Consider the following 11,832-nt stretch of genomic DNA (forward strand, 5'->3'; position numbering starts at 1 on the left):
GACCAAGAAAAAACTTCAGATCTTCAGACTACATGGGCATTAGCTCAGAGTGCTGTCCCCAGCCTATTATGGCAAAGTATTGGTCTCAGAGGCTCCACCTCAAAGACACGTTGTTCAATTCCTGCTTCTATTCCTTGGACATTAAAGGAAGCATATTCCTGGATTGGTTCTACTGTAGCCAAGGTACAAGAGAAGTGGCAAAGTTAAAATAGAGCCCCTGAGACAAGACTTTAAGAACACCACAAGGCCCAAGACACAAAGCCAAATAACCATTCTCTGCACTATTAGAATCAGTGCCATAACTGTTGTCTGTGAAGAAACCTAATGCTGATTGATCCTTGAATGTTTGAATATGTACTGTCCCCTGAAATTTAACATTGGAGGTATTTTACACAAACTATCAGCAATACAGCATAATCACAGTCTAGATGCTAATATATCTGTAATTGTTTTTGTAATTGTAATTGTAATCGATAACTTTCTATTATTGTGATGAAATACACTGACCAAAGAAAGTTAGTAAAGAAAGGGTTTATTTTTGCTTGAAATTCCAGAGGACTATAGTCCACCAGGATGAAGAAAACAGGGTAGCAGGAGTGGGAGACCAGCTTGTCACTCACTCAGATAAAACATGTCAACAGCACATGAGAAGGGGAGAGACAGAAGAGGAATTGGGACCAAGTTATGTAGCTATCCTCAAATTCCATCCCATGCCCAGTGATAGACTTTTCCTTCACAAGGTATCAGTCACCTTCTAAGGGTTCCAGGAATAGTACCACAATCTAGGGATCATATATTCAAATAGGTGAGCCTATAGAAATTGTTTCTCATTCAAAGCAAGTCTATCCTTGTGTCATATTATTTCAATGAAAATGGCAAGATTTTCTAGCCATCTTTGCATGTGTCTACTAAAAGAGTTCCATTGGAAAGTCATAAAGGAATGAACAAGTTACTCCTGAATTTCACAATAATCATGGTTAGGCAAATGCTTGACTTCATATACAAAATTCTATAGAGTTGGATTCTAATGTCATTGCCTAGCCTCATTCCTAGACTGAATTTTATCTCTTTAAAACATGACTAGCAATATTCTGAGAAAAGTATAATAGAATTGGGAATTTTTGAGATAATTGGGTTAAAATAAGGATATGTGCGTAGGAAACATACTATGAAGTTATCCTTTTAATGGCTTAGACACCTGGATTCTGGTATTTTGTTGTTAGTCTGAACTCACTAACTTGATGTTTTTTTGCTCAATGAGATGGAGACTGCCAAATGAGATAGACAATATTTGCTTTTGGTCAAATTACTCCCTCTTTAGTGAATTAATATCAACTTTAGTTTATTTCTACACATCTACTATTTTTTTCTGAGCCTGATTCAAATGTTATCCCATCTGTGTTCTTATGTAAGTTTACATTCATCTTTTCACACATTTCTCACTGTATTATAGTCACCGTCATGACAGATTTCAACAATCATGTGTCAAGAACTGAACTGTGTGAGGCTGAGTTCTGGAAAAGAAGAATCAGCAAGTTAAAGGACTCTGCTTCTTTTCACCCAGAACTATTATTTCCTATTAGCTACCAAAAATCACAATCACAGAAAATAAGGGGAGGGACACCCATTACTTGTTACCTAGGCCACTTGGAAAACATGGTAATGTTCTTTTGTTGATTTATATGTGGACTTTATGAGTATGGCAATGCTTCAGGTAGAGAGGGAATGAGTACTTCTCAGACTAGAACGCCCATGAGCATTGCCAAGGCAAAACTCGCAGTCTCCAATGCCATCCAGTATGCGGCTAGCATTGTTGTAAGCGATTTAGAGGAAGGGTTGTTGCCAACTGAAGTGAAATGCATTTTGAGCACAGTGAGCACACTCAAGATCTGAACAAGTGACGAAAAATGACAAGAAAATAGAGGAAGTCAAGGGGACAGATACATAGGTTTAGCTGCTTTACCCAGAGAAACACACTTTCTGAGTCTAAGCTAATGGGAAGGAGCCTGGGCTGCTGAAACTTACCCATTGGGATCCACTGCTTGGTGGTTGTACTAAAAGATATAAAAGACTTAGTCTTTATTTTAAACTTCTTGTATTGAAAATAGATTCTTTTATATAAGTCACTCGGGACACTGTTTCCCCCTCCTGCCACTCATCCTACCACTTTTTACATTCCCTTTCCCCCAAATCCATTCCTCCTCCATTTTCTTTCAGAAAAGAGTCAGCCTCTAAGAGACCACAAACAGGACAAAACAAAATACAACAATAAAAGGTAAGCACTCTGATCTAGAGGCTAGAAAAGGCAGCCTAATAGGAGGAAATGAGTCTGGCAAGCAGGTAAGAGTCAGAGACACTTTCCACTCCCACTGTTAGGAGTACTCCCACAGATCCACTGAGCCAACACCTGTGGCACACACAGGAACTGGTGAAGATTCTTGAGGCCTCTTTTCTTACATTTCTTCTCCCCCAAAGAAAATTTTAAAGCAAAAACAGAAAATTACCTACAACTAGGGAAAACATGGATTAGGTGAGCAGCTTGTTCATAGACCAGATTTTTCCCTAAGTAATAGTTGCTGCTCAAATAGTGATAGAACAAGGATACGGTGGGAAAGAAGACAAGAGTGGTGTTCCTCACCACTGGCCTTGCTATTAAAGGTCTTAGGAAGAGGTGGGAAATAGGGTGGGCCATAGAGTATATTCCAAAGAGCTAAGAAAGAGGGAAGATATGCAAAGTACCACACTTCTATTTGTTTCAAAAGTCCTAGACATGGTCTTGTTGCAATCACTAGAGGCCTCAAAGTCTTTCTGAGTCTGACATACAGGAAATGTTCAAATAAATATTTGTTGTTGAAAGGATGTTTAAGGATAGAATAAATGTATTTGAAATTTAGGTAACTGAAAAAAAAAACATATGAAAAGGAGGCAATATCTACTTTATCTGTCACTTAGGACACTTACCACTGTGAAAATCACGACTTCCAGGAGGCCACTTTTGTTAAAAATTTGGGCATACAGCCCAGGGATTTACTGCACTTCTTATTTCTGTATATAGTATCGCTGAACACTTGTCAAGAGTTCTAGAGTCTAAGTGGGGTAGCCTAATCTGTGGCTTTTCCTTGGCAAAGAGTGATAATGAGGTTTCTGGACCATTCACAACTCTTCCTTCGAGTCAGTGCAGAGGTTCCCATTTACAGGGCTGACACTGAAGGTCGAGTGTGCAAGCTTTTACCTCATTAGCCACACATTTGAACTGGTATATCTGCTCAGGATTGAATGAGTTTAGTAGCTTACCAAGATCATTAAAACAAACAAAAAAAGCAAGCAAGCAAACAAACAAAGAAACCCAACCAAGCCAACAACAACAGCAACAGAAACAAAACCCAACAGAATTGCAAAACACATCATAAAAGCTTGTCCTTAGAGTTACTGGCCCAAAATTTAGTCTTTTGATTTTTTTCATATATATAATGGAGAAATTAATGCATTCTTTCATAAAACTCATATTACTAAACAAGCCATTATCCCTGTAATTTTCATGTCTTCATCTATTGCCCAACTATGATAATCCCACTTCTGTTCAAGGCCCTTCACTGAAGGACTCTTATTCGGATTCCCATTGTGTAATTCAATATAAACGACTTTTTAAAATTACTCTAACTATTGGTGTTCTGTTCAGAAACTTTCTCCCTATACAGATGTCCTCAAGGGTCTTCCCCAGTTTCTTTTCTATTAGCTTCAGAGTGTCTGGCTTTATGTGGAGGTCCTTGATCCATTTGGATTTGAGCTTAGTACAAGGAGACAAGGATGGATCAATTCGTATTCTTCTGCATGCTGACCTCCAGTTGAACCAGCACCATTTGTTGAAAAGGCTATCTTTTTTTCATTGGATGTTTTCAACCCCTTTGTCGAGGATCAAGTGGCCATAGGTATGTGGGTTCATTTCTGGATCTTCAATCCTGTTCCAGTGATCTGCCTGCCAGTCACTGTACCAATACCATGCAGTTTTTAACACTATTGCTATGCTCTAAGATCAAGAGTTGACAAATGGGACCTCATAAAATTACAAAGTTTCTGTAAAGCAAAGGACACCATCAAGAGGACAAATCGGCAACCAAGAAATTGGGAAAAGATCTTCACCAATCCTACATCAGATAGAGGGCTAATATCCAATATATATAAAGAACTCAAGAAGTTAGACTCCAGAAAACCAAACAAGCCTATTAAAAAATGGGGTACAGAGTTAAACAAAGAATTCTCACCTGAAGAACTTCAGATGGCAGAGAAACACCTTAAAAAATGCTCAACTTCATTAGTCATTAGGGAAATGCAAATCAAAACAACCCTGAGATTTCACCTTACACCAGTCAGAATGGCTAAGATTAAAAACTCAGGAGACAGCAGGTGTTGGTGAGGATGTGGAGAAAGAGGAACACTCCTCCATTGCTGGTGGGGTTGCAAATTGGTACAACCACTCTGGAAATCAGTCCGGTGGTTCCTCCGAAAATTGGGCACCTCACTTCCAGAAGATCCTGCTATACCACTCCTGGGCATATACCGAAAATATTCCCCAGCATGTAATAAGGATACATGTTCCACTATGTTCATAGCAGCCCTATTTATAATTGCCAGAAGTTGGAAAGAACCCAGGTATCCTTCAACAGAAGAGTGGATGCAAAAAATGTGGTATATCTACACAATGGAGTACTATTCAGCCATTAGAAACAATGAATTCATGAAATTCTTAGGCAAATGGATGGAGCTGGAGAATATCATACTAAGTGAGGTAACCCAGACTCAAAAGATGAATCATGGTATGCACTCACTGATAAGTGGATATTAACCTAGAAAACTGGAATACCCAAAACATAATCCACACATCAAATGAGGTACAAGAAGAACGGAGGAGTGGCCCCTTGTTCTGAAAAGACTCAGTGAAGCAGTATAGAGCAAAATCAGAACAGGGAAGTGGGAAGGGTTGGGTGGGAAAACAGGGGGAGGGAAGGGGACTGATGGGACTTTCGGGGAGTGGGGGTTCAGAAAAGGGGAAATCATTTGAAATGTAAATAAATATATCAATAAATTAAAAAATTACTCTAACTAAGCATGAGGAAGTTAAATGGATACCCAAAGTCACAGGTGATTGATGTCTTTGCATAAAGTATATGTAACCAACATAAATCCTCTAGTTTACTTTGACTCATCTCTAGATTACTTATTATGTTGAATTTGCCAGACTGATTGGGGGAAAGGTTTGTAAATGTTCAGGATAGATGAGATTTCTTATCTCCCTTCCTCTCTCTCTCCCTCTCTCCTTCCCCCTATGTCCCATTCCTGGCTGTTCAAATCTAAGACTGTGATTTGGGGTCAGCTGACTCCTACCTGCAGCGCTGCCCTGTGATGGCTGCCCTTCCTAAAACTGCTCACTGTTTCTATCTTCCACAAGCCTCCTCCAATTGTTTTACATAGTTGTTTTCTCTTGTGGTTTTCCTCCAGTTTTTAGCTTTTAATATATTGCCTGAAAAATTTACCCCTCTTGTTGCTTAGGTAACTACAGATAAATCAAAACTATAATTTCACAATAAGGTGTAATTTCTTTTGCCTCTCAATGCTTAGGCACAACTCTGCTTAAATACTTTAAAAATTTAATGTTTCTCAAATCAGCGTTTTGTGATTTCTGTTCACTGAGTTGGCCAGATGTGACGCTTGAAGCATTCCTATGATCTGGCCTGACTTTAATATCTGTGGGGCTTAATTTCCAGTCTCAACTTGACTGAATTTGGAGCCACATAGAAGAATATTTGCAGAAAGTTTAAATTAAGGATAGAAATCCCAACCTGAGAGTGGTACTAACAAAGCATGCGTTATGGTCCTAGAAAGAAAATGTGTGTGTGTGTGTGTGTGTGTGTGTGTGTGTGTGTGTGTGTGTGTTGGGGGGGATAGGAAACAGGCATCTGAACAACAGCATCCTCAGCTTCCTGATTGGAGATGCAATTTAACCAGCCACCAGATTCAATGTGACAATGTACCAGCCACCAGACACAATGCAACCAGCCACCAAATGCAATGTAATCAGCTACTTGATGCAATGTGACCTGCCACCAAATACAATACAACCAGCTACTGGATACAACGTTACCATGCACTAGATTCAATGCCACCAGATACAACAGAGCAGCATGACCAGCCACAAGATGAAATGTGTTCCAGCTATGATGCTTGGTATTTCCCTCAAAGCACAAGTTAAAACATACATTTTCTTCCATCAGTTGCTTTTTGCAAACAAAATAATGAAATACCTCTGATCTTCTTTAATTCTAAGTGTACCTTCTGACCTTAACGTGGCTTTACATTGCTTATCCTGCTTAATGGTCAGGGCATGTCTGTCTTACCTCTATGTTTTCTCTAAGCCATTCTCATACATATACATAGACTGGTTTTGTTTTCTTCTGTGAAAACAGATATAGTTGTGTGTTCCTCCCATGATGTTTTCATGATTTTCTATGGTCTCCTGGTCAATATCAAAACTTCTTGAATAGCATTTAAAGATCTCTTATGTGCTCACCCTCACATATTAATTTAACCATCACAAGTGGGTCATAGGTCCCTGTACCACTTATAGATTATCTGGCATCATGACCTTGTCAAAATCTGTTCTATAATGTATATTGATGCTGCTGTTTATCATGTTAGCCTTCACCAGTTCTTTAAGTTTTAATTATCTGCCTCTTAACAGCTCCCCTGCCCTCCCCCCTGCTATATACGGCTTAACTGTATTATCTATAATTTTGAGTTTTGTGTTTTCCTAGGACATTCTAGGCTTACTTGCTGTTAAAAATAGGATATTGATAAATTATTTTATGGTTGTGCCTTATACCACATTTCTTTAGTATTAGCCCTCTCCTTTGATTATCTCTCCCCTCCAACACTCAGGATTGAATCTGGCACTTAATATGTCTGTGAGTGAAGATGTCTGTGGCTCATAGGCAACTCTGCCCTTTATTGAAACTGAGAAAATAAATCTCATACTGTTTCTCACTGCCAAATAAGAATTATCACAATAGATCCCTCATAGTTATAGCGTTATTACATAAAACGTTGCACATGAACAGATTTTTGAAACTATATAATGCATTTCTTTCTGAAAAATTTCAAATTAAGAACTGAATTCTTAGCCAGAGTCCTTTGTCAATACAAGTGTGTTTACATTTCTCCAATATATTTGGATTTCATACAATTTGCATACCCCGAAGACAGACCCAGCCATCATCACTTTCACATTCTGGAAACATTAATAAAGACAGAAGGCACTTAGCTGAGGCATTATGTTTGAGAAGATAAATGCAAACAAAAGTATGATACATTAATCTTCTGATATTAATGCCCAAGTAATGAACACACACACACACACACACACACACACACACACACACACACACACACAATTTGGCTGCTTTATCCATAAAAATAACTAGAATCTCAACCCTAAAGAACAGCTTTTTACAGCTTCCTTTGGTACATTCATCTCTTTTTCTTCAGGCTACATAGCTCTTAAAGTAGAAAATGTGGGAAACGCTGTGCATTTGAGAGCATTCTCTGCAGTATGACTCAGTCCTTGGCTACTGCTCACTCAGTTTCTTTAACTCATGGAGCCAGTAGGAGGTCAATATAAAGTTCCAGGAAGCCGGTGTCCTCACTTCTGAATTATTGCTTAAATAAATAACAGAGGTGTTAAATGCTCATCCTCCAACTGCTGTTATGTTCAGAAAACGAGTAAGCACAGAACACTAGATGTCATTTCTAGCCCTGCATCTTTGTGGGGCTGCTATTGTCGAGGTAAAAAAATCTCTTCTCCTTATTGATTGAAACAGGTTTCTTATTGTTGGAGGCAGAGGCTTGTAGCTGGGAACATCAGATTCTTTTGTAACCTCTTCAGTCACATGGGATTTGCCCCAGCCCATCTGAAAGTAGCAGCTTCGGAGTCTTATTTTTAAGAGCCAATCAGGTGGGATCTCTGGAGTAATTAGAAAGAAAATGGCATCAACTTTTACTAACTTTATTCTTTTTCTAGAAAGATGAGAAAAGAGAAAGCATTCAATAAAAGAGGTAAATGGGGAACATGGATATTCATATTTTAAAAATGCTGATTCAAAATTGGTGTATAATAAAGGGTACTTCAGGTGCTTTTCCTGGGAAACCTTTAAAAACATGTGCTACTATATATAATACATATGTAATTTAAAACAAGCATAAAATATTTAAAGGGCAGACAGAGGTATTGTAGAGCCATGTCTTTGAGTTCTCAGGCAAGTTACAGAGGGTAGACTGACTCAGTGTTCATAAATACCCTTGAAAATTGGAGTCTTTGTTCAGTATGCTAGAAAGGGTATCCATCAAACCTGATTGCACTAATCCTCCTTTGTTGACGTCTTATAAATAACTGTATGGCCAATCCTTCCATAAGATCATTACTTTATATTTACCTTTTGCTTTGGAAACAGGATAGCAGTGAGTAGTCCAGTCTGTCCTTGAACCCTGGGTTGTCCTCAGCCTCCTATATGCTGGTATCACAGTAATTTACCACCTTTAGTATTTCTACAGATATTTGACACTATTTGCAGTGGGAAAGCCTTATCATATGCCACAAATAGGAGGCTAGTATGAAAGGAAATTGACAGACATTTCTAATTCAGGAGCAACACTGGATCGTTGCTCCCCTCCACGGAAAATGCAGCATTAAACAGCCTCTAATGCCATCATCCAAAAGGTTTCTCCCGATTCAATCATACAGCCTGAGATCACATCTTGAAAAGATCTTTTCCTCCATTGGATGCACTATTGCTCAGTGCTCTGGCCATTTAGCTCTTAGAGGGATTGAGTCTATCTGAGCTTTGTACCTGCCCCCAGCAGGAAACCATGCCATTGTTACTGTCACTAAAGATGAGAATGTGCCCTTACACTTTATGTCTAGTCCAAGTCTTCTTTAATAAGACCACACCAGACACTTCAGAACTGCTACCAGCACAGACCCCACAGTGCATGCTGTTTATGTGCTCCATCTAATGTCTTCTAGAGACTAAAGATTGTGATGGTGCAGACATACAGACATTTGTCTTGTGATCATTAAGAAATCCCTGGACTTTGTTTTTTCATGGTGCTCTTCATATATTCTAGTTGAAACTTTATTTATATATAATGTGTTCTTTGAGGGTCATACATATACATTTTCACAAACTAAACATTTAACTGCTAATACTCAGATCAAGAGCTGGAGTTTTATGAACATCTTAGGAGTCTTGTATATTTCCTCCATCCCTAGTCTAACATCATGTTAGGTACCACCCTGATATATCAAGCCACATGGGAATATCAACTCTAATAGCAACTTGCCCACTGAAATTACACATACATTTAAGTAGTCTTCATAAAATAAAATAAAATGACATAATCTGTCAAGATATAACTTTTATTGAGTACTAATACCAACTGTTATTAAGTATACATACTGCTATTTACTTAGTGATAATATTCTTTAATAATAATCTTTGTGGAGTAGAATATTGTTATGTGGTTTACAGCAAATAAAATTCAATAATTTAAAAAGTAGATTCTTAGGAGTTTTCATATTCATGTCTATTTGTGTAGTGGTACACTGGTTAGTTTTTGTGAACTTGACACATTCAAAGGCAATCTGGAAAGGGAGAGACCAGTTGAACAAGTATGTTCATCAACTTGGACTGTAGAAAAATCTTCAGGGCTCTTTCTTGATTAAGGATGTGGAAGATCTGGCCCATTTTAGGTGGTGTCTGGACAGATGATCTCATGTTAATATAAGAAAGCCAGTGAGCAAGCCACTAGGTAGTGGTCTCCATGGTCTCTGCTTCAGTCCCTGCCTCTGGGTTTCTGCTCTAAATTCCTATCCTGGCTTCTCTCAATGACTGACTTTAAAAGGAATGTGCAAGGCAAGTAAAATCCTCTCCCCGAGAAGTTGGTTTTACTCTGCCTTTACTGCAACACTGGAAAGTACACTAAGACAATGGTCAGCACAGTCAACATGTGTAGACTTTCTTCCACAGCAGTATCACCATGTTGCCGTTTGTCATCAACCAGCCCTCACAGACACAAAGACATGGAGCACCAATATTCTCTTTTTATTACTGTCATTTTGTCTACTTTAGCATTTGATAGTGCTGCATCAGATAATGCCATCTTCTGTGCCCATCTTTTATTTAGTGCAGTGCGTGTGCGATGATACACATCATCGCATACGCTAGCTTTTTTTATTCCTTTATTATTGCTGAGCTTTCTACTGTATAGTATTGCTACAGTCTCTTTAAACAGTCAGTATTTAATGGACCTGAAGCACATTCACATTTTTGGCCATAATTTCTCAAGTGCTTGGGTATGGACTTGGGAATAAAATTTTAAAAATAAGTGTTAATTGTTTCTCTTTATTACTTTTACTCTTGCATACTTGACTGTTTCTGAATTTTCATATAACTTAAATAACATAATTTTAATATAATAAGAGCTATATTACATATAATAATTGATATGGTGATATTTTAAAGCAATATCTTCTTTGGTTTTCTATTCAGTCCATCAGTCAATCTGTCTTTTGCTCCCCTGTCTTATCCATTTGGGGATTTCTTTTGTATTGAGAATTTTATGACTCTGCTTTGCTTCACTATTTATTATATAAACATCTTTGTTTCATTGCATTGACTAGTTGCTTCGGGTCTAACATGTGGAAAATATTTTCTGTAACAAAGACAGTGGATTTCATCTCTGTGGATCCCCTTTTTTCTCTTCCTTCTACTCAGGATTGCCTTTTGGGGAACAAGCACAAATCCAGACATTGTGTAAACTAATAGGTTTTATCAAATCTGGGCAGAAAGTCAGATTTTAATGAGGGTTGTAGTTTGCCAAAACCTTCTCTATAGGGTAAATTGAATTTCTTTACATTCAGTGATTTACACACAATATACCATTTCTCATCAAGATCACACAGTAGTGAAATTTACACCTTCCATCCATCATATTATGATTATTCTAATGTTGTTATTACCTGTGTTATGAAATTCACATGCCTTGATCTGCATTTCCAACACTCAGTGATCACTTGTATGGTGAGACAATTTAAAATCATCAATCCATGTATTTTTCATTTGGTTTGCTTGCTTTTGATTCATTGAAGAGTGAAATTTGTTTCTTGTGCTATTTTCTTTTTGCCTAAAAGATTTCCTGTAGCATTTCCTTTAGTACTAGCCTGCTTGCTTTAATTTTCCGTGGATTGTGTTGATCCTGTATCTGTCTTTCTATAAGTTTTAAGAGGATATTTTCAGTGAGCAGAACAATCTAGGCTAATATTTCTTCCTTTCTGCTGCCCTATGCATTCATTACTTCTGCATCTTGTACTGTGTGTCTTTTCTGTGTCCTTAAAAAAAAAATCCCCAACCCCCATCTCCAGCAATGAGCAAAGAGACACAGTGTTGGTGGTGGTGTTCTTATGTCAGTCAGAGACAGAGCAGATGGCAGGTTTTGTTCATCCTAGCTTGATGACTGGCTTTGGTGGCCAAAGCTGTCTTATGTCTAGGACTCATAAAAAATCAAATCAAATCTCTCTCTCTCTCTCTCTCTCTCTCTCTCTCTCTCTCTCTCTCTCTCTCTCTGTGTGTGTGTGTGTGTGTGTGTGTGTGTGTTTATGTGTGTGTGTGTGTGTGTTTGTGTGTGTGTGTTATTCTGCAAGGGTGAATGATGGACATGAGGAGGTGGGATGACAAGTGGGACTGATGTGCATGGTGAGAATCTCACAAAGAATCAATAAAAATT

At 38.2% G+C, this 11,832-nt stretch overlaps 1 non-coding gene across 1 annotated transcript; it reads left to right on the plus strand.

Annotated features, from left to right (window-relative positions):
- The first annotated feature begins 11,461 nt into the window (after positions 1–11,461).
- Positions 11,462–11,605, plus strand: LOC127679533 (small nucleolar RNA SNORA48). Its single transcript, XR_007976833.1, has one exon. It is a non-coding gene; the product is annotated as a small nucleolar RNA SNORA48 (small nucleolar RNA).
- The last annotated feature ends 227 nt before the right edge of the window (positions 11,606–11,832 follow it).

This window comes from Apodemus sylvaticus, chromosome 2 (genome assembly GCF_947179515.1).
Source record: "Apodemus sylvaticus chromosome 2, mApoSyl1.1, whole genome shotgun sequence".
NCBI classification, from domain to species: domain Eukaryota; kingdom Metazoa; phylum Chordata; class Mammalia; order Rodentia; family Muridae; genus Apodemus; species Apodemus sylvaticus.